The following is a 21,975-nucleotide window of genomic DNA, read 5'->3' as shown; positions in this document are numbered from 1 at the left end:
CTCTGGATATTTCTATGTGCACATCTGTCATTCTGCCTTCTATTCTGGGCACAACAACATTACCAAAAAAATATTGACAAATCGGAGGAAGTTGAGTGAATAGCAAACAGAAATGATAGAAGATTGGAGGGATTTATTGATCAAAAATGCTAGCTAGCTATATATTGGTATATAAACAAATAAAATGTACACACACACACTTTTACTAAAATTCTAGAGAGGGGAGGGAAGGCAAACACCAAAACACATCAAAGAGGAAGAGGAATTTTTTAGGGTGATGCCCAGCAGTATAATTATAAATAATGGGATGAAAATAAGGAAGTGGAAATAGACATATGTTTTGGATAGTGACATTTATTAGTGACTATGGAAAAATTTTCCATGGGAAGTGGCAGAAGCAATGTCACTTGAGATATTTATGGTTAAAACGGACAAACACAATTGAAAAAGTAGTTTAAGGAAAAATCCTTTGTTGGCAGAGAAAGGTCTTTTTCCACTCTATTTGCTAAGATCGCAAAACTTGTAGATCAAACATTCGTTACCCTACAGCAAAACCGAATACAAAAACTTTTAAGTCAGAATTCCATTGCCTAAAGCAATATAGAACAGCACTTTTTCCCCAAATGATTAGTTTCAGTCAGTCACTAGTTTGTATCTGCTTTGCACACATTTACCATTAGCATTCAAATCCATTTTAAAAAATGTAACAATTAAAACCAAAGCATCTACACCATGTAAAATACAGAACTTCCTCTCTCCTACAGTTGCAAGAATGCTTTTATTATAATCAAAGGGAAAAAAAGATAAATATTTAATCTTGGCACTCCACTGTCTGCTGAAAAATGATATATTTTTAAAATCCCTAGTTAATTAGATTAAAAGAAATGAGAAATTTGTTCTACCTGAAAATTTTATTTGTATGTATGTTTGGGCTTTTAAAATAATATATTTTTCCCATGCATTACTTTTAGAGCTGTCAACTAATTACAGTTAACTTGCACAACTAACAAAAAAAATTAATTGTGATTAAAAAAATTAATCACAATTTATTGTAGTTTTAATCATACTGTTAAACAATAGAATAACAATTTAAATGTATTAACTATTTTTGGATTTTTTTCTACATTTTCAAATATATTGATTTCAATTACAATACAGAAAACAAAGTTTATAGTCCTCACTTTATATTATTAATTTTGATTACAAACATTTGCACTGTAAAAATGATGAACAAAACAAATAGTATTTTTCAATTCACCTCATACAAGTACTGTAGTGCAATCTTTTTGTCGTGAAAGTGCAATTTACAAATGTAGATTTTTTTTGTTACATAACTGCACTCAGAAACAAAACAACATAAAACTTCAGAGCCTACAAGCCCACTCAGTCCTACTTCTTGTTCAGCCAATCACTAAGACGAATAAGTTTGTTTATATTTACGGGAGATAATGCTGCCTGCTCTAGCCCATAGGATTATTTTGCTAGTTGTTATATCTTACTAATTCAGCCAGCAGTGTTAATTAATATGTTTATTTTTCTAATATTAATCCATTTTATTCTTATATTTTATCAGTATTAATTCTTTGGAATTTAGGATGCGTTGAGATGTATTTCCTATATTAAGTTTTGTTGAAATGCTGAAATGCAAGAACCCTACTGTCTTGTAAGATCCGGTAAAATCTGCTATACAGCACAAAGCATAATCAGTTATAAATATGTCAGCATAAAAGCTGCCAACCTTTGGCACCGATAAGAATGGTCCCTGAACTTTGGGGAACCAAAAGGAGGAACTATCCACATCACAGGTTTATCTGGCTTCTACAACCGGTTGGTAAGCACAGGGTACATCACAACTCGAGGTCATCAAGAGAGCCTAGGTTGGCAGTTTTGGAGTGAAATAATTATTATTAATATATTTAGAAAGTGTCATATTCCACTAACCCATAGGAGAAGGGTACCCATACATTTCTTAGGGTCCAGAAACAAGATTTGGGTATAGTAGGTTGGGTCTGTATTACATAGATCAGGATCCTATAAAACACTTCGTAAGAGAGCTCTTAATAGGCTCTCGCTCCTCTAGATTCTAAGTTCTGGTTCTAAGCTGTATACTCTAACTCCTGAGTTTTCAGTTTCTTGGAGTACTTTACTCTTTTCATCTATCTACTCTATCTTCTACCATGCTATCAGCTCAGTTTGTGCAGTATAGTATAACTACTCAACATTCCTAACCATCGGGGAACCCAGCACCATTGTGTAATTGGGCATGCCAGGAGTGAGACTGGTCCTTCACCTCCTATTACCAGGCTTCAAAGGCAGGGTGTGAATAAGTTAGGTTAAGGTACTTATAATAGAAATATTACCAGCAGGAGTTTTGGAATTCTTTTACTGTTTTGCAGTTATAAATTTCATTGCATTCCTTGTTTTTATGTTAATGGCAATAGAGATTTTATCAATTTGGTATTGTCCTCAGTGTATGCGTTCTTGCCAAGTGCCCTGAGAATCCTCTCCCAATATAGAACTCTCTGAGTTCTTAAACTCTGTAGTCTGAATTGGAGAAGAACCTAAAAATCTTCTGGTCTGATGCGATCAGTGGTGAATCATAAAAATTCACCCATCAAATTCAGGTCAACACTGCTTCTTATTTACAACGTCACCAAAAAGTAAGAACAGTTGTTCATATGGCACTTTTGTAGCCAGCACTGCAAGGTATTTATGTGCCAGATACGTAAAGATTTGTAAACTCCTTCATGTTTTGGCCACCATTCTAGAGGACACGCTTTCATGCTGATGATGCTCGTTAAAAAAATAATGCATTACGTAAATTTGTGACTGAACTCCTTGGGGGAGAACTGTTTGTCTCCTGCTCTGTTTTACTCATATTCTGCCATATATCTCAGATAATGACCCAGCATATGTTGTTCATTTTAAGAACACTTTCATAGCAGATTTGACAAAATGCTAAGAAGATACAAATGTGAGATTTCTAAAGATAGCTACAGCACTCAACCCAAGGTTTAAGAATCTGAAGTGCCTTCCAAAATCTGAGAGGGACGAGGTGTGGAGCATGCTGGCAGAAGGCTTAAAATATCAATACACTGATGAGGAAACTACAGAACTCGAACCACCAAAAAAGAAAATCAACCTTCTGCTGATGGCATCTGACTCAGATGATGAAAATGAACATGCGTTGGTCCATACTGCTTCAGATCATTATCAAGCAGAACCCGTCATCAGCATGGACGCATGTCCTCTGGAATGGTGGTTGAAGCATGAAGAGACATATGAATCTTTAGCACATCTGGCACGTAAATATCTTGCAACACCGGCTACAACAGTGCCATGCGAATGCTTGTTCTCACTTTGAGGTGACATTGTAAACAAGAAGTTGGCAGCATTATCTCCTGAAAATGTAAACAAACTTGTTTGTCTGAGCAACTGGCTAAACAAAAAGTAGGATTGAGAGGACTTGTAGGCTCTAAAGATTTACATTGTTTTATTTTTGAATGCAGGGCTTTTTGTACATAATTTTACATTTATAAGTTCAACTTTCATGATAAAGAGATTGCTCTACAGTACTTGTATTAAGTTAATTGAAAAATACTATTTCTTTTGTTTTTTACAGTGCAAATATTTGTAAAAAAAATATAAAGTGAGCATGGTACACTTTGTATTCTATGTTGCAACTGAAATTAATATATTTGAAAATGTAGAAAACATCAAAAATATTTAAATAAATGACATTCTATTATTGTTTTGCAGTGCAATTAATCACATAATTAATCGCAATATTTTTTTAATTGCTTGACAGCCCTACTTATTTCCCTTTAATAGAAAGTTTCATCCCTGTAAAGATTAGTTTACAGGTCCAATCTTTGGGGTTTTAGTCAATTTTTTCAACTGCTTCCTCCTTCTGTGCATGTTCTCCATGGCAAAACTTAGAGGAAACAAACATTTTTTGAGGTAACATTGATGGGATTTTTTTTAAGATGTTCAAAACTATTCAGCAGTTTGAGTAAATCAATGGTGAATTATATCATATACTAATTGTTCTACAGGATGGCCACTTCAGTAAGTGAATATGATTGACAGTTAAGGTAGAAATCAGGATTTCTCAAAATTCATTGCACTGCGACCCCCTTCTGACAACAAAATTACTACACGACCTCATGTTCTCTGTTACTCTAGAATTGGCATCAATGTTAGTGGGTGACAAGCAGGGCAATTGCCCAGGGGACCACAAAGCTAAGTTGCTCGGGCTTCAGCTTCAGTCCCAGTGGCAGGGCTTCGACTTTCAGTCTTGGGCCCCAGTGAGTCTAATGCTGGCCCTGGTGACCCCATTAGAACAAACTCATGACCCACTTTAGGGTCATGACCCGTATTTTGAGAATCGCTGAGGTAGGTGGTTGTCAGTGAAAAGATAGCAACTACCTAAGACATACGGAGTGTGTGAACCCATCAAGAGTTTTTGGCTGAGTACTTTTTTTGGTGGCAGGGGTGGAGATTTGAAGGCAGGAGAGATAAAAGACTGAAAAAAACAAGACCAGAGAAAGCGAGGCAGCGGCAAAAAACAAGAAAGCCAAGAAGTAGCCTGTGAATATTGTGTGACCCTGTAAAAAGCTAGAGAGAGCTTTCGGGTCTTTGGGCTGTAAACTAGGAAACTGTTCTTTTTGTTCCTGGTTCATCCTGTATAGAGAGGAGACAACACTGGACATTCCTAGTAAATCAACAAGACTGCATCAAAGAGAATATCAGACTCCATCAATTTCTACTTTCAACTGGAAGTTCCTCAAGGCCCCCAAATTTGACTAGTCACTCTTGTTGAAGAGGGGCAACAATATTTTCTTGTGGCTAAAATACTGGACTAGAAATGAAGAGATCTGGGTTCTGTTCCCAGCTGCCTATCCAAATACTTTTTGTTTGTTTGTTTGTTTGTTTGTTTTATGTTTCAAGGAAGAGAGAGTAACACCACACTTCTTTAGGGAAATCTGAATATTGTATATTCCTTAAGGAAAGGAACCTGTGACAGCATTTAAGAACCCTTGATATCCACTTTTCCAAATTAACAGGTTAATGCATAAGATCCAAGGATGAACTCTAATGACACTAACTAAGATGTTAAAATTAAAATGTTTCAGGTTTGCAGCTAGAAGTTGGGCATGTCCTCTCCTGGTATTGATCATCTGTGGAAGCTTCTGTTAGCAGACAGACTTTGTAATGTGTTTTTCAGTAAGAATATTCTTGATCATACTGCTTATTCCTGTATTTTTATACAGATAAGAAAGATTGGTATGGTCATGACAAAGTGAAATTTATTCTGCTGTACATGCAGTCTTTATAAGTACCATGCTATCAGTTCTTGCGATAATTATGTAACAATTAAATGTTCCTGTTCCTTTTGCAAAGTATTCTGTTTAAAATCTCTGTATTCGTATATAATTAGAGATGGATGATTTGACAGAACATCAAGGATCAAGTAGACATTCTCAGTGAGTAATATATTTCTGTCTCTGAATGCTGGCACTACACACACACACACACACACACACACACACACACACACACACACACACACACACACACAAATTATCAACAAATCAAACCTGGGCAATAGATAACATCCTGATTGCACCTCTGAATCCTCACAACAACTTAAACTAAGCTGCAATGCCTAATGTGGCAATATATGCTGTGTGCCAGCACATGAATAGCCAGCATACAACCTATGAGGTCCCCAATGAGATTTCCTGATAGTTTAAGTCTTTCTAATACAAAAATAAGCCTGAGTTTGAGTAGAGAAATTCATTTAAGACTAGTTAATTAAAGCATTCCATGAGTTAATTTCACCCCAATAGGTGTTTTCTGTTAAACAAGAGATTAAATCGGTGCAGTACGTGTATCCCAGTCCTTTGTAGGAATTTGCAATTACACTGTACCAATGTATATATTACTTGAAAATCATTTTGAGCATAACCCTCAGTTTTATCATGGAAGCAACCTAGAATTCTGAATTTTCCACTTAAAACTGGATATATCTTTCTAAAACATAGTAATTCACACAAAACCTTCTCAAATATGGAATACTTCAAGAGAGAAGGCAAGCTTCACTTTCCTGGCCCTACTGAGTCTCCCCAAAGCCACCTTAAGATTTCTATAAGATTTAAAGTTATTCTTGTTTTGAGATTTACACAAGAATTCTAATTTTTGAGGCCTTCATAGCATAACAGACACACACTCAAAATCTCACATATTTGATATTTCACAAACAGCTTCGCACAACAGAAGACCACCAGAATAATTTTTGAAAGAAATAATTCAAAATACTGTACAAAATGAAAATTATTTTCCTGATAATTTCTCTATTTTGGGATCATCTACACAAGGTCAAATACAATATTTATATTTTAATATCTCCCAAAGAACAGATAGAAACAAAAAACATTAAGTTTTTATACTCTATCTATACAAAGGGTATATTTTCTCTCAGGCTTCTCTTGAAATACTATGAAATCAGTACCAACAGACAGGCAACTGTTATAAACAACAACTAATAACATTACTACAGTAATATATGCAAACAACCCCTGACAATTTTTATTTAAATCTAATTTAGAGCAGATAATCCTAATCTGTGCAGGGAAAGAATTTAGACTGGTAGGTCATGCTAAAAAAGAAAAGTATCAGGTGAAGGAAATTTCACCTTCTCTCATCCATCCTCTGTATTAATTCAGATGTTTAGGATTTCCCCAAACAGTTCAAGAACCATGATCTGCACCCTACTCCTTCTTTGTAGTCTGCCTGCAACCCCTTTTGCAGTGTCAGGAACCACAGTATCCTCGTCATAGCTCAGCCCTCTGGCTTTGTCACTATGTTCCCCTCTTCCAGGGGAGTTTAGCTCCAAGTCCATCCACTTCCCCAGTAGCAACTGGGGGCAGACCCAGGCCCACCCACTACTCCAGGTCCCAGACCAACGACCCTCTGGATTGCAGCCTCCTGCTGTGCCTCAATTTTTTTCTCCCTGCTGCTATGTCTCCATGTGCCACTAACCCATAGCCCTAGCATCTTCTTCACACTTCCTCAGGGTCTGCAATTACCCAGTCTCAGCAGCCAGTCAGAGGCTTCTCTTGTTCACCTGGTCCCTGCCAGCAGTAGCTCTGTCCAAGTTACCTCAGCTCTCAGCCTGCTAGAGAGTCCTTGAGTCCTAAGCAGCTACTGACCCTGCTCTGCCCTTAGGCTCTTTTTATATGGAGTACAGTAACTCCCCACTTAACGTCCTCTCACTTAATGTTTTTTCAGTTACGTCCCTGTTCAATTACAGTACATGCTCCATTTAAAATTGTGCAATGCTTCGCTATGACGTCATTTGACTGGCCACTTTGTCCACAGCTGGCAGCCCCCCTATCAGCGCCCCTATGCCCCACGCTCCTCCAGCGCCTCCTGCCTGCTGGCAGACCCCGTGGATCAACACCTTCCCCCATTTCCCCCGCCTCCTCCCCACAGCAATCAGCTGGCTTGAGACATTCAGAAGGGAGGGGGAGGAGCAAGGACTCAGTATGCAGGTTCCCCCTCCCTCCTCTGCCTCCTGTATGTCACAAACCAGTTGATTGCTGTGGGCAGGAGACAGGGGAGGGATGGGGGAGGCTGCATGCCAAGTCCTCGCTCCTCCCCCTCCCTCCTGCCCCCTGAACATTGCATGCCAGCTGATTGCCATAGGCAAGAGGGGGGGAGGAGTGAAGATGTGGCACACAAGCTCCCCCCTCCCTCCCCTGCCTCCTGCCCACTGCAATCAGCTATCTTGCGGTGTTCAGGACACAGGGGTGGAAGGGGGAGCCTGCGTGCCGTGTCCTCGCTCTTCCCCCTCCCTCCTGTCCGCTGCAAACCCGCTGATTGCAGTGGGCAGGAGGCAGAGGAAGGAGGGGGAGGAGCGAGGACATGGCACGCAGAGTAAAGGGGGAGGAGGAGAAGGAGAAGAAGTGGGTTAAGAGTGGGGCTTGAGGGAGGGGGAGGAGAGAGGACACGGCATGCAGAGTAAAGGGGGAGGAGGAGAGGAAGAAGAGGCGGGTTAAGGGTGGGGCTTGAGGGAAGGGGTGGCATGAGTGGGCTGAGGGTTGAGCCCCCCGCCCCCGGTGCTTGCAGAGTAGGGGAAGCTGCCGCTGCTGCATAATGTGCTTCTTCTAGCCTACTGCACCTTCAGCCTCCTTGCATGCCTCAGTGTCTCCAGTGCCAGTGGGCTGTGTCTGTGTGGGGTGAGGCGGGGCACCTCCCAACTATAGTACTGCACAGTACTGTACTGTATGACCCAAAAAATCTGCCTGGAACCTAACCCTCCCATTTACATTCATTCTAATGGGGAAATTGGATTTGCTTAACATCGTTTCACTTAAAATTGCATTTTTCAGAAACGTAACTACAAGGTTAAGTGTGGAGTTATCCTATAGATATCATAGAAATGTAGGACTGGAAGGGACCTCAACAGGTTATCTAGACCAGTCCCCTGCACTGAGGTAAGGCTAAGTCTAGATCACCCAACAGGTGTTTGTCTAACCTGTTCTTTAAAACCTTCAATGATGGAGATTCCACAAGCTCTCTAGATTTGTTCCAGTGTTAACTACCCTTTACAGTTAGGAAATTTTACCTAATGTCTAGCCTAATTCTCCCTTCCTGCAATTTAAGCCCATTACTTCTTGTCCTGTCTTCAGTGGTTACTAAGAACAATTTATCGTTCTCTTTACAGTAACCTTTTATGCACTTGAAGATTGTTATGCCCTTCCTCAGTCTTCTCTTCTCCAGACAAAAACAACCTATTTTTTTCACCCTTTCCTCATAGATCACATTTTCTAGACCTTTTATCATTTTTCTTGCTCACTTCTGGACTTTCTCCAGTTTGTCCACATCTTTCCTGAAGTGTAGTGCCCCAAACTGGACACGATATTGCATCTGAGGCCTTATCAGTGTGGACTACAGCAGAATTACTTCTCATGTGTGGCTTACAACACTCCTGCCAATACATCCATGAATGATGTTTGCTTTGCTTTCTTTTGCAATAGTACTACATTGTTGACTCATATTTAGTTTGTGATCCTCTATAATCTCCAGATCCTGTTCCGCAGTACTCCTTCCTAGGCAGTCGTTTCAAATTTTGAATTTATGCAATCATTATTCCTTCTTAAGTTTAGTAGTTTGCATTTTTACTTATTGAATTTCATCCTATTTATTTCAGACCACTTCTCCAGTTTCTCAAGATCATTTTGAATTCCAATCCTGTTCTCCAAATCACTTACAAACCTTCCCTGCTTGATATCATCTGGGTGTTCTCTATGCCATTATTCAACATCTTTGTAAATTATTTGAATAGAACTCAACCTAGGATAGATCTGCACAGGACACTACTTGATATGCCCTTCCAGCCTGATAGTGAACTATTGATAACTTCTCTCTGAGTATGGTTATCCAAGTAGTAGTGCTCCCACCTTATGGTAGGTTTTTCTATGCCATATTTCCCTAGATTGTTTATGAGAAGGTCATGCCAGACTAACAAAAGCCTTACTAAAGTCGAGATGTATCACATTTACTGCTTGCTCCTATCCACAAGTCTTGATGGGGGAAATAGTAGATGTGATTTATGTGCCAACATGGAATCTAAGGGCCATGTTAAGCTAGTCTAAGAAGTCATTTAAGTGTAGAATATTTATATTAATGGGGAATTAATTACTTACTGGCAGTATGCAACCCAACCCTCCTACAACTCCAGGAGGCAAGGATAATCTCTCCACAAATTGTTGTAAGACTGAAGAACTCAAGCTAAAGATTTTCTAAGAGTTATTTAATTTTAAAAGGCAATTTTTGAAAGCTGAAAACTTTTATATGAAGAACTGGAGTATTTGGACTTTTTAAAAACAGAATGTCATTTCCTATCAAACTCTAAAAAAAACCTGAAAGAATATCTGAGAAAATGGACTAAGTAGAAAAAGAAACCGTTAAAATTTTTTCAAAGTTATCTGTCACTTTTCTGCCACAAGAACAACAAAGGCAATTAAATAAATATTATATATTCATTAGGCAGACTGCATATTCAGGAGCTGCATGTGTCACCTAAGCCAAACCTGAAGTCACAAAGCCAATGAAAGGGTGACAGAAACAGATTTGAATATAAACAAGCCCAGAAGAAGTATGTTTCCTATTATTTAATGAAAATAGGAAGGAGAAGGGCATAAAAAGACTCTGAAGTTAGAAGCCTATTCACACATATCCCTGGTACTTTTAGACAGCACACATTTCATAAATCATCCTGTGCATCTCTATAAGCAAGCTGACACAGACAAATGAGAAAAAGAAAGATGACTCAAGAAGAAACCGACCCAAGGAGAACTTCCCCAAAACTTCAACATGGATTGGTGAGAGAAGTTTACTAAGACACTGCCAAGAGATTATATTTAAATTCGTATAATGATTCTATTGGAAAATTCAAATCCTACTGTAACTTAAAATATTAACAGTTTCTCTTGTTATTTACCAAGTGGTTATACCACGTATTTCTGGAGAGGAGATGGGGCTAAACATTGGTAAAAAAACAAAAAACCAGAAAGTGGTATTTAATTATATTTAAAATTCTTAATATTTGTAATTGACCTGTGTCAAGAATGTCCTTAAATGGAAACTGATTTAAATATTTTCTTCAGTTTCATAGGATTTATTTAAGATTGCTTATTTTGCTCAATTACCAGATAATTATCTGGTTATTTATTACTAACCAAAAGGATCCATCTGTCCTTAAAGAAAATCATTTTGTCCAGTCAAAAACTGTTTTAAAATATCTAATTAATAAGATACTACAGAACAGATTCTCGATAATTTTAGGAAACAAAATACTTTGATCTCAACTTACCAAAAGGAAGTGCTCCACCAAGGCAGGTTCACTGTCAAGGATATAATCTCTGTTAAAAGTTCTCCACAGAGAGATACACATAAGAGATTGTAAAGGAAGTAACCAGTTTATCATCTGTTTTCGGCCACTCAGGTATGTAAAAAAACAACAACAAACAAACCTGTGATTAAAGAGTGAGAGCAACACCCCTAAATTGGCAATAACAGAAACAATTCATAAGAACTGACCCTACCATTTCTTGTTTCTCTAAACTAAATATTTTTAGTAATTTTAGAATGAATTGCTTTCCAATGATTTAAAATTCCCTTTCAAATCCCACACATGTTCCTGCCCAACAGCTTCAGTTCTGACCCAAAGAACCATTTTCAAAGCATTATGGAGTTTTCCACCAACATACTACTGAGAATTGTTATTTTCATTTTTGGCCATCTGGGAAGGAATAATTTTAAGACCCTCTTCTCAAAGAGAAGTCACAAATGAACACTGTCCTTAAATAAGTTATGTGATCCAGATCTGATATATTCACAGAGTCTTAAAAGGTCCAGAATTTTAGAATTGGAGACATACATTAAAATTAAGACATTTCAAGAAGTCCTAATACTGAATAATATATTTTATGACCTTACAGCAAAGGTTAGTAATGCGGAAAGGTCTGAAAAAGTTACTGGTCGCTCAAGTGCCTTGCCTAACCCATTTCTGAAAAATATTTTCATTTTCTGGAAGATGCTCATGCTACTTCCCAGAGATTCTTTCCAATTATACATTACACAATTTTCTCTCTGGGAGCACACATCTTTTTTCAGGGATTCCAAGGCCAGAAAGGACCACTGTGATCATATAGTCTGACCACCTGTGTAACACAGGTCTGGGAACTTCCCAAGAATAATTCCTAGAGTAGATCTTTCAGGAAAACATCCTTTCCTAACTTAAAAACTGTCACTGATAGAGAATCCACCATGATACTTGGTAAGCTGTTCGAGGTTAATTACTCTCTCTCACTGTTAAAAAATTCTGCCCTATTTCCAGTCTGAATTTGTTTAGGTTCAACTTCCAGACATTGGATTGTATTATATCTTTCTCTGCTATGAAATTGAAGAATATATTTAAATCAGTTTCCATTTAAGGACATTCTTGAGACAGGCCAGTTAAAAATATTAAGAATTTTAAATCTAATCAAATACCTACCTTGAAGTCCTTGAGTATCACTATGAGGAAGGTTTCTAATCCTATCTATCAATATCCTTCTTGAATTCTGGACACCAGAACTGGACACAGTATTCCAGTGACATTTTCACCAGTGCAAAATAAAGAGGTAAAACAATCTAAATTCCTACTCAAGATTTCCCTGTTTATGCATCCAAGGATTGTGTTAGACCTTTTGGCAAAAGCATCATACCGGGAGTTCACGTTCAACTGATTATCTGCCAATACCCCCAAATCTTTTTCAGAATCACAGCTTCCCAGGACAGAGGCCCCCATTCTGTACGCACAGCCTGAATTCTTTATGCCTTGATATATACCAAAGGTAGGCAACCTATGGCATGCGTACCGAAGGCAGCATGTGAGCTGATTTTCAGTGGCACTCACACTGCCCGGGTCCTGGCCACTGGTCCGGGGGGCTCTTCATTTTAATTTAATTTAAAATGAAGCTTCTTAAACATTTTAAAAACCTTATTTACTTTACATACAACAATAGTTTAGTTATATATTATAGGCTTATAGAAAGAGACCTTCTAAAAACATTAAAATGCGTTACTGGCACGCGAAACCTTAAATTAGAGTGAATAAATGAAGACTCGGCACACCACTTCTGAAAGGTTGCCGACCCCTGATGTATACATTTAGATTTAGTCATATTAAAACACATATTGTTTACTTGCACCCAGCTTCCCAAATGTTCCAGATCACTGTATCAGTGCCCTGTCATTGTCATTATTTACTGCTTCCCACCCAGTTTTTGTGTCATCTGCACAGATTATCAGGGATGATTTTATATAATGTAGATGTAATGTTCTGCCTTACCACTGCTCTCATTGAACAACAAGGTCTGGTACATGCACACATCCCCAACATACTTCAGAATATGAAAAATATAATGACCATAACTTATTGTTTACTTTAGGAAGACTATCTTATTTAAGCATGGTCAGACAGATAACAATTTTGCTATATAACCCAATATCCACAATCCCTATTTTAAATGCAAATGCCAATATGTTCAAAGTCAGGGTCCTAAACTTAGGCAACTATAGCCTATTTAGCTACATAAATAAAAAAGGCTTGATTTTCAGAGGTTTAGGGCACACACATTTGAAAATGTTGACATTACTGCAAGGAATGCAGGTAAATGAACACATGCCACAGACATTTGATAGAAATAATTGTTCATTTACAGTTCTAGCTATACTGTGCCTTAAATAATACCGAAGACCTTTTCTTTTAGCTCAAAGGAAATATAGAATGTTATCTATGAGAGCTCATCTTACATCCACATGTAATGGCCCCCATTTTACACAAATACACCTTCAAAAGTAACTTGCACGCAGGGTTTTTGGGCACCCATTGAAGAATTTTACACATTGAAGCCATTATAATCTTAATAGAAACAAAAGTGAAAAAGGGATAACACTGAGGCAGAAAAAAGTGCCTGTAACACATTGTATTTGTTCTAGAGAATAAATACAATGGCAAATTTTCAATGCAGTGAATCGCATGCACAATTAGTCAGAAGACATTTTAATACTAACCATTTTTCCTCATTCCACTAAAATAATTAATATAGCTTTTGAATCACAAATTGACTTTAGCTATTGATCAGAAATCTTGATGTCCTTGGAAGGAGCAGGATTTTCAAGAACTCTTTCTACTGTTAAGCAGAATAAAATAGATATACATATAGAGTACTGCACAATGGAACCGGCTTTCTGGCTTATAACAATACCTCAGCAACCATACAACTACAATATCAAGCCAAATGTAAGCATGCCACAGTAAGGAATGTGGAAAATCTCAGATTTCATGGAAAATAAAATTATAATACTTGGCTGAGTCACTTCTGTGCAATGAGAAGGAAAAAAAAAACAGGTACCTTCTTACAGTGTTGTTCTTTCAGATGTGTTGCATATGTCCCTTACACTGTAGGTGTGTGCATGTCTTGCGCACTGGTGCCAGTGGCACCTAACAGGGCAGCCCTACCCACCCCAAGCTCCTCATCTTCTGAACTGAGAGTATAAAGGTGAAGTCCCCCACCCTTCCTTCAGCTCCTTTGCATTGGAAGACAATGGTAATTCCAATGTGTCAGGGGAGGAAGGTGGGTTGTGTAATGCAGATGTGCAACCTATCACAAAGAACAACAGTTATGTAAAAGTAAAAAAAAATTCCCTTCAAGTGTTTGCTTATGTCCATTACATGCTGTTACCCCAGGGGCAGGGCTTGGAATTGCATCAGAACAGGGACTGTAGGACTGCTTTTCCTACATTAACAACCTCCTTTGATGCAGCAGTCAGTTGACAACATCTGGAGAACGTATGAAGAGAAGACCATGTCACTGCCCAGTAGATGTCCACAATGGGGATGCATGCCACAGAAGATGCTGAGGCTGAATGTGCTCTGACTGAGTGTGCTGTCAGCTTGTCAACAGGCACTATCCCTTTGCCAGCGTAATACATGGCAATGCAGATAGTGAGCCATTCTAAAAATGTCCCTGTGTTGAAACTGGTTGTCTTTTTGTATGCTCTGCAGATGAAGATTGAAAGAAATGTGAAAGGGCCAAACCTCAGTGAATGTCCAGGTGCACTGCATTCACTTAGCTTTGTGAGCATGCGGCTTGCAGAATGGAAACTGGCAAGCATTTGGATTATCCAGGTGGAAATCGGACACCACCTTTGAGAGGAATTTAGGGTGGGATGTGAGGGCAATAGACTGATTTGAGACAAGCCTATAATGCTCTGAGGGGCAGCCTGGCATGAGAGGTCACACAGGTACACATAGCCATGTGGCCTAAGAGCTTATGGTAATTCCACAGTGGTCTGTGGGTTATCCTTGAGGGACATACAGAGGTCCCATATAGTCTGAAATCTGAAAGGAGGCAGAAATGCTGTCATAGAGATTGAGCCCATAACCATTCCGATGAATTCTATCCTTGTGGAGACAATAATGTCAACTTTTCTTTATTTAACTTCAGGACCAGGATGTTGAACAGACAGAGGATTTGATGGACGATGGCACATGCCTGATGTTTGGAGTACCCCAAACCAGCAAAGATGATGTTCCCAGAGCTACTTTTTCTTGGCCTTGAAACCCCAGAAAATGGAGCATCTTACATGGCCATGCACTTGAGACAGTATAAATGAGAGTCACTAATGGGCATGGGCTTTCAGCAATCCGAGCAGTTTCAACCTTAGGGACCTGGGCATAGCATCTCCAGTACTGGGATGGGCCTGGAGGCCCACCTAAGAGGAAAAAAAATTAAAACCAGAAAAATTTAAACAAAAAAAAAATTAACAGAAAACTAACATCAAACTACAAATGAAAGAGTACCACTAGTAACAAAAAAGAAAAATGCCAAAAGAACTTTGTTCACAGGGAACAGAGTATGCTCTGACTACCAACAATGGTAAGAAGGAATTGAAGGAGGTGTGGACTGGCTCCGCCCTTTACAACCTCAGTTCGGAACATGAGGAGCTTGGTTGTGGGTGAGGCCATCCTACAGGTACTGCTAGGGAAAACTCTCCAGCACGATACTTGCAGACACCTGCATAGGCAAGCATTCAAAAAAAGAAAACTCTGATTTCTCTGCATCTTAAGTGTCTCAATTTTGTGGAATATATCTAGAGATTTAAAAAAAAAAGATGAAAAAGCAACCATAGGATATTCAGGTAGTATGACAATTTGACAAGACAACACAATGATGTTAATTTTAGAATAAGTTTTAATATAATAAAACATCACTCAAATAATATAGATATTCAGTAAAAATAGTGCCACTCTAGTTTTTCAGATTTCAATAAAATCCAGCAATTTAACACTACCACTGATCAGCTATTCAACTAAAAGTTATGATAATGCTGATAGAAAATTCAGTGGAATAAACTCAATTAAAGATACTCTTAAAGACCAACAATCTGATCGTGCAAACACTGACTACAGGGCATAGTATTTAAGATTGTAGTATGTTGCCTTCCTCTGCAGCAAGGGGCACAGGTCACTTGCAGGTTTAAAATAGTGCAAATGGTGGATTCTCTGTAACTTGAAGTCTTTAAATCATAATTTGTGGACTTCAGTAACTCAGCCAGAGGTTATGGGTCTATTACAGGAGTGGGTGGGTGAGGTTCTGTGGCCTATGATGTGCAGAAAGTCAGATAATATGATCACGATGGTCCCTTCTGAGCTTAAAGTCCATGAGTCTTCTCTGAAGTTAAGTGATGGGCCTCTGCCTTGCACATTTGTAGAGCTTGCACTGCTACATCCCAGACTATACATAAATCTTTTTACAGCTACATATAAAACGACTTGTCCCATAGATGTTTCTTCTTCCGATCAAAGACCTTAATATGCCTTTGACTGCATACTTAATTTGGCAGAACACAGCTTCTATTTTTTAAAAAAATGAGTAGTAATTCTCAGCCATCCTGCTGAAGATTGTCATTGTTAGGTAGTCTTCTACAATAGGGATCTGTGAAGACAGTATCATAAAACACATAGAAGGTTTTTGGCAATTATATATGCAGATCCACACATTGACAATCTCCTGTGCTTAAGAAATTTAAAAAAATATGTCAAGCATTGGAGAGAAACTAAGGGATGGCTGGAGGATAGGTTGGTTCGTTTATGCTGTCTTATCTTTACCTTTTATCATTCAAACCATCTCGCTCTATTTCAATGACACTTTCAGATATACCTATTTAGCAATGTTTGATCACAGTATGAGCTTCTAAGCAGCATTCTTCCCTTAATTCCAGGTTTCAAAGAATATGATTTTCATTACAAATTCTAAAACACATCTAATATATAATGCAATGCATTAACCTTAATTAACTGTCTCTTTATGAATGCTATTTAGTACTGGAGAAGACTTGGAGACTTAACATCTCTTTTTCTTAAGCAAATCTAACACAGTATATAATACACCTAAATTGCATGCCATGTAATGTAATAGTTGGAAACTTAAAACAATTCAGCAATATATGTTCATAGTTATTACACTGATGTAAGAACACTAATAGACTTTTTAATTAATCATTTAGAAATTGAATAGCTGCACAAGCTGTACAGATCTGCAAGAGAGAATGGTTAGGAAACTCTCCTGACTGCTGTTTGTCAATAGTCAACTACGCATGCACCAAAGTCAGTTCAGCTGGTATTCTCATCTCCCACTCCCCTTTAAAAACAAACAAACAAAAAAACCCCACAACCCTGAAATGACTTTTTTTGAAATGAGCACATCTTCTTGTGGATGGTTTACAATTTGAAGCAGATTGCAACTTGAAACAAATTCTTACAATGAGTTTTAAACTTCTGAAAATGAGACTTTATAATGGAGGTAGTGATGTAGTTAACCATCCCAGCTCAAAAGTCTTTCTTCAGTGGTTGAGATGGAAACAAAAAAGTGTATTGAGAGGACTGCAGAGAAGACTAGTGACTAGACATCACCAAATCAGCTATGGAATATCCACCTGATTTAAAGCTGTGCTGGAAGGAAGATAAATTAAATATTAAAGTCTTGTTAAAGGCTTCTTTACAACCCGCAAAATAAAAAAAATAGAATTACATATTGGAGATTTGAAATTCAGCTCTTCTAGAATCTTTGTTTTATCTAAGCATAATGGACTGAATTGGAAGAGAAATTAAATTGTTCGTAACATAGTTTTAAGCCCTGGAGCCACTCTAATTCTCTCTCATTATGAAGAATACCCTATATGTAGTCTGACATTTACTTCTATACATGAGCAGGGATTTTGACTGTTTCTTTTTCTTTTTTAAGAGTACAACTTCTGCTAAATAACTATCTTTCTGAACAAACTCAAAAGCTCTTCAGAGAGCATTTTTCTGCAAATAAAACATGATTGGTTCATCATGGGCTTTCCATCTTCCTGTAATGAGCAGATCAGTAGTTGATATATCGCTGAATATAGAAGGGTTATAATGGGAAACTTTTTACTGCAGTACTGAAAAAGTGCTACAATGTTTACGCTATTCATGTTTAATGGTACTCCGACACAAACCATCAACATTCTAACAGTGTGATTTTATTTTATTAAATATATTTATATTGATTAGTTTTATCCTCACAAAACAATTGAGTTGTAGGCACATTCTACACGGAGATTGTCTTTTGACACTTGGATATTTCAGTCTTTGCATTCCATGTAGGACAACTTACCTCTCATTGGTTGATGAGAGAATTGGACAACACAAAAAAAGAGATGTGAAACTGGTCATGAACATGGACTTTAAATGTAATGGGAAAGTACAGTAACCTTATAAGAGTGGGAGGGCAGCCTATCAGCTGCTCTGAAAAATATGCACATTTGTTCCTTCCATTGAGTCTGAAAGAGGGTGCTTAGTATAACCATTGGTTTTAAGGAGGTCTGTGATTGTTTTTGGATTAAAGAGTCCTCTAATGGTAGCCATTATCACCTTTCAGCAGATTAATACTGACCTTGTGAGACTTCACTTCCAAACCTTATATAGAACATACTCAGATTTTCAGAGTATACATCCACAGCCTTGCAAAAGGTATTGCAAAGGTGTATTAAGTGATCAATATAAGTATCCAGAGATAAAACCAAATGGGGTTACTGGTCTGAGACTGTTCCCTGTACTCCAACTTGAGGAAGACTTATTGAATCCTGAGAAGCACTTATCTATGTCAGAAATTGAGTGGGCTCCTGTAATGCTCCCAGGTTTCATCCACATCAATAAGAGGCTGTGTCACCCCATGCCATGTAACCCTGAGTTTTGCTATGTTGTACAGCTTTGGCTAGGAGCCCTGACACCAGCAGGCTTGTCACAGAATGGCCTCACCAGCAGATAGGTTACTCATTGCATGGTGATACCAACGCCCTTCCGCTCCTGAATCACCCCCAAACCATCTCCTCTGCAGTGTCTAGTCCCCTGGATACTCACAGAAGTTAAGTTCACTGCCATCAAAGAGAGAGAGGACACAACAGCCTGTTACTTTACCTAAGGACTTCAGCCTTCAGTTTAATACACAGCACTGAGATGGATTTGTAATGAAATAATAAGTTTATTAACAAAGAACAGATATTTAAATGACAAGCAATAATATGTTTACAGATAAAACAAAACAATTTCTAGTGACTAAAACTTCACTTCAGCAAGTTACAATCTCTATGTAAGCAGGTTTCTCACCTACAGTCAGTTTCAGGCCAAGTGGATCCACTTTTCATGAGTGCTGCTCACCCTTTGATCTCTCGGTGATGGATGCCAAAATAGCTTTGATAGGGAAACCCCCCGACCCCACCATACACAAGGCCCCAGGTTTTTTTCTGAAAATAAAGTAAAAGTAGGCCCTTAGCTAGAAGCAAAAGTTTTAACTCCTGCTAAACTTGAATTTCTGTACAAAGGGCACGCTGAGGCAAAAAGATGTGGTCAGAGCCCCAAAAAGAGGAACTAAAATTGGATAAAGGGGAACCAGAAAATCTGTTAAATTATAACAGCTTTTAGTTTATTATAGTTTATTAAGTTGCTTGTGTGGGCGTAAAATATAACTCATGATCATTTGACCAAAGGTACACCAATAGGTATTTTTGGGTACAAGTTCCTCAAAAAGGCTCAAGCAACGTGTAATAGCTTAACCACAAGTAGAAAAAAAACACCAGGTGTCAATGACCTAACGCTTACAAAACTTTCTATAGGGAAGTAAAAAAAAAGCAGGCTTACAATTAGCTCATAAATAATATATTAATAGCAATTGTTTTTAGCAGATGTTCAGCAGATGTCATTGTATTAGCCAAATAAGGTATCATCGGATGTATAAGCTCATATAATAATTTGCAGTTTTCAGCTTTATAAGCACAGGTATCACTGCTGTAAGGCAGAGCGACTTGCCCCTTGCTAGGGGACCTGCCGTCTCTCCGTACATAAGCATGTATTCTCTGATTAATCAATAAAAGAGCCTCAGGCTGTCTGATCAACTCAACAGGGTGGTGTTCATTTCCACGACAATTTCTGTTTCTGGTTATATTTCCCAAAGTTTATCGTATCTGTTTCAGGAGCCAGAAAGGCTTTCTGTGGGATGCAGGCTCCATTTCCCATTATGACCCTTATGCGGTCTTCCCTCCCACCATTAATTTAGCTTGATGACTTTGTTTACCTTCCAATTAGATGCACTTTTCATTGTCCTCTGAGGTGTTACCTGGCTCCATTTACGTTGTAGACAAAGGAAAACAAGTGAAACAACATTTTTTTGTCTAGGACAGGCTGGGCTTATGCACTGCTTGCAAAACATCTTTTAAGAACATCTTTCCAGCACACATCTATAATTCTTTACAAATCACCTGTAATATTAATGACCAGCGTGTTATTGGTTTGCATACGATACCTTACATTACACCTTTTAGATGCAGATTATGACCGTGTTTTGGGGCAATGAGTGTGTCAGTCCTGATGTGAATTATGGTATGGTCTTCCTTCTGCTAGTTGGCATTAAGGAACTCCCTGGGTTAAAACTCCAAATCCAACATCTTCATATTTACTATTAAGCGAACAGAGCTGAAGAGGTAGCATATGCTCTTTAAAACATGTATTACTCCATGATATAATTGTACTCTTTGAACTAGATACAGATACAGCTGCTGGCTCTGATGATGGTGGACAGATATGACTGTCGTATATTTGATTAATATAGAACTTCAGTCAGTCTGAGCAGTTATGTCCTTATTCATATGATTACTACTCAGATTGAATATGAGATACTTCTTGTACCTCTGCCTTACCAAGTACGCATGCAGAAGGCCAAGGGCCCCAAAACAAATATTCACCTGAGAGACTACATGGAATTTTAAATGCTGATATATGAATTTAATGCTCAAGATCTATAACAGGACATAGGTCTTTTCTTTTGTTGGGGAATAAGGAAATTAAATCAATGAAAACCATCTCCCCAGTAAAGCTCTAGAATTAACTCAATAGCACCTACCCTCAATGGAAGTAGACTTCATTTCATTCAGGAATCTGTTGAGAAGGATTCTTGAGAAGTGGTTTAGAAGGTTTTGGCAGGCTTCAAATCAAAGCATGTGATTGCTGGTCCATGTCTGCAAAACCTGGCACAATTTGTCCCTAAAAGGAGGAATATGTGTAGGCTAGTTCTCATGCTGTAATTTGGATAGCGTGGAGGCAAACGCACATTATGTGCCTCCATTATGTTCTGTCATGGGCCAAATCTGCTGTGTTACAGGATAGAATGCTTGTGAAGGACTGGGGTCCACTGATGCCATCCAGCCACTATGTTTTAGGTCTTCCAGGGGGTCTTTTACAACCTACTGTCATTGAATCAAAGATAATTCTTGCAGGGAAGTTGGTAGGCATCAATGCAGATGACCATACCTCCTTAGAGAGCACTGGGTGACTGCTTGAGAGAGTGTGACCTGTTTAGTTAGAAAATGGGATCTCTTCGTTCAACCTGAATTCATACCATTTAATGTTTCCTATCATTCAGAGATGCTTAGAATCATAGTATATCAGGGTTGGAAAGGACCTCAGGAAGTCATCTAGTCCAACCCCCTGCTCAAAACAAGACCAATCCCCAACTAAATCATTCCAGCTAGGGCTTTGTCAAGCCTGACCTTAAAAACCTCTAAGGAAGGAGATTCCACCTCCTCCCCCCAAGGTAACCCATTCCAGGGCTTCACCACCCTCCTAGTGAAAAAGTTTTTTCCTAATATCCAACCTCAACCTCCCCCACTGAAACCTGAGACCATTACTCCTTGTTCTGTCATCTGCTACCACTGAGAATAGTCTAGATCCATCCTCTATGGAAACCCCATTCAGGTAATTGAAAGCAGCTATCAAATCCCCCCTCATTCTTCTCTTCTGCAGACTAAACAATCCCAGTTCCCTCAGGCTCTCCT

The 21,975-nt window shown here is 38.4% G+C and overlaps 1 protein-coding gene across 3 annotated transcripts in view; it reads right to left on the bottom strand.

Moving 5' to 3' along the window:
* Positions 1-21,975, bottom strand: part of CTNNA2 (catenin alpha 2) — an 818,238-nt gene that overhangs the window by 762,890 nt on the left and 33,373 nt on the right. Inside the window, exon 1 of one of the 3 annotated variants that reach the window (XM_030563911.1) lies at positions 21,045-21,064. The exons of the other annotated variants lie outside the window; for them this stretch is intronic. The gene's annotated coding sequence lies outside the window, so the exon portion shown is untranslated. Of the gene's footprint in view, positions 1-21,044; positions 21,065-21,975 lie in introns of those variants that run through there. 3 annotated transcript variants of the gene reach the window in all.

Source organism: Gopherus evgoodei, chromosome 5 (genome assembly GCF_007399415.2).
Source record: "Gopherus evgoodei ecotype Sinaloan lineage chromosome 5, rGopEvg1_v1.p, whole genome shotgun sequence".
Taxonomy (NCBI): domain Eukaryota; kingdom Metazoa; phylum Chordata; order Testudines; family Testudinidae; genus Gopherus; species Gopherus evgoodei.
This window is presented reverse-complemented; position numbering and strand designations above follow the sequence as displayed.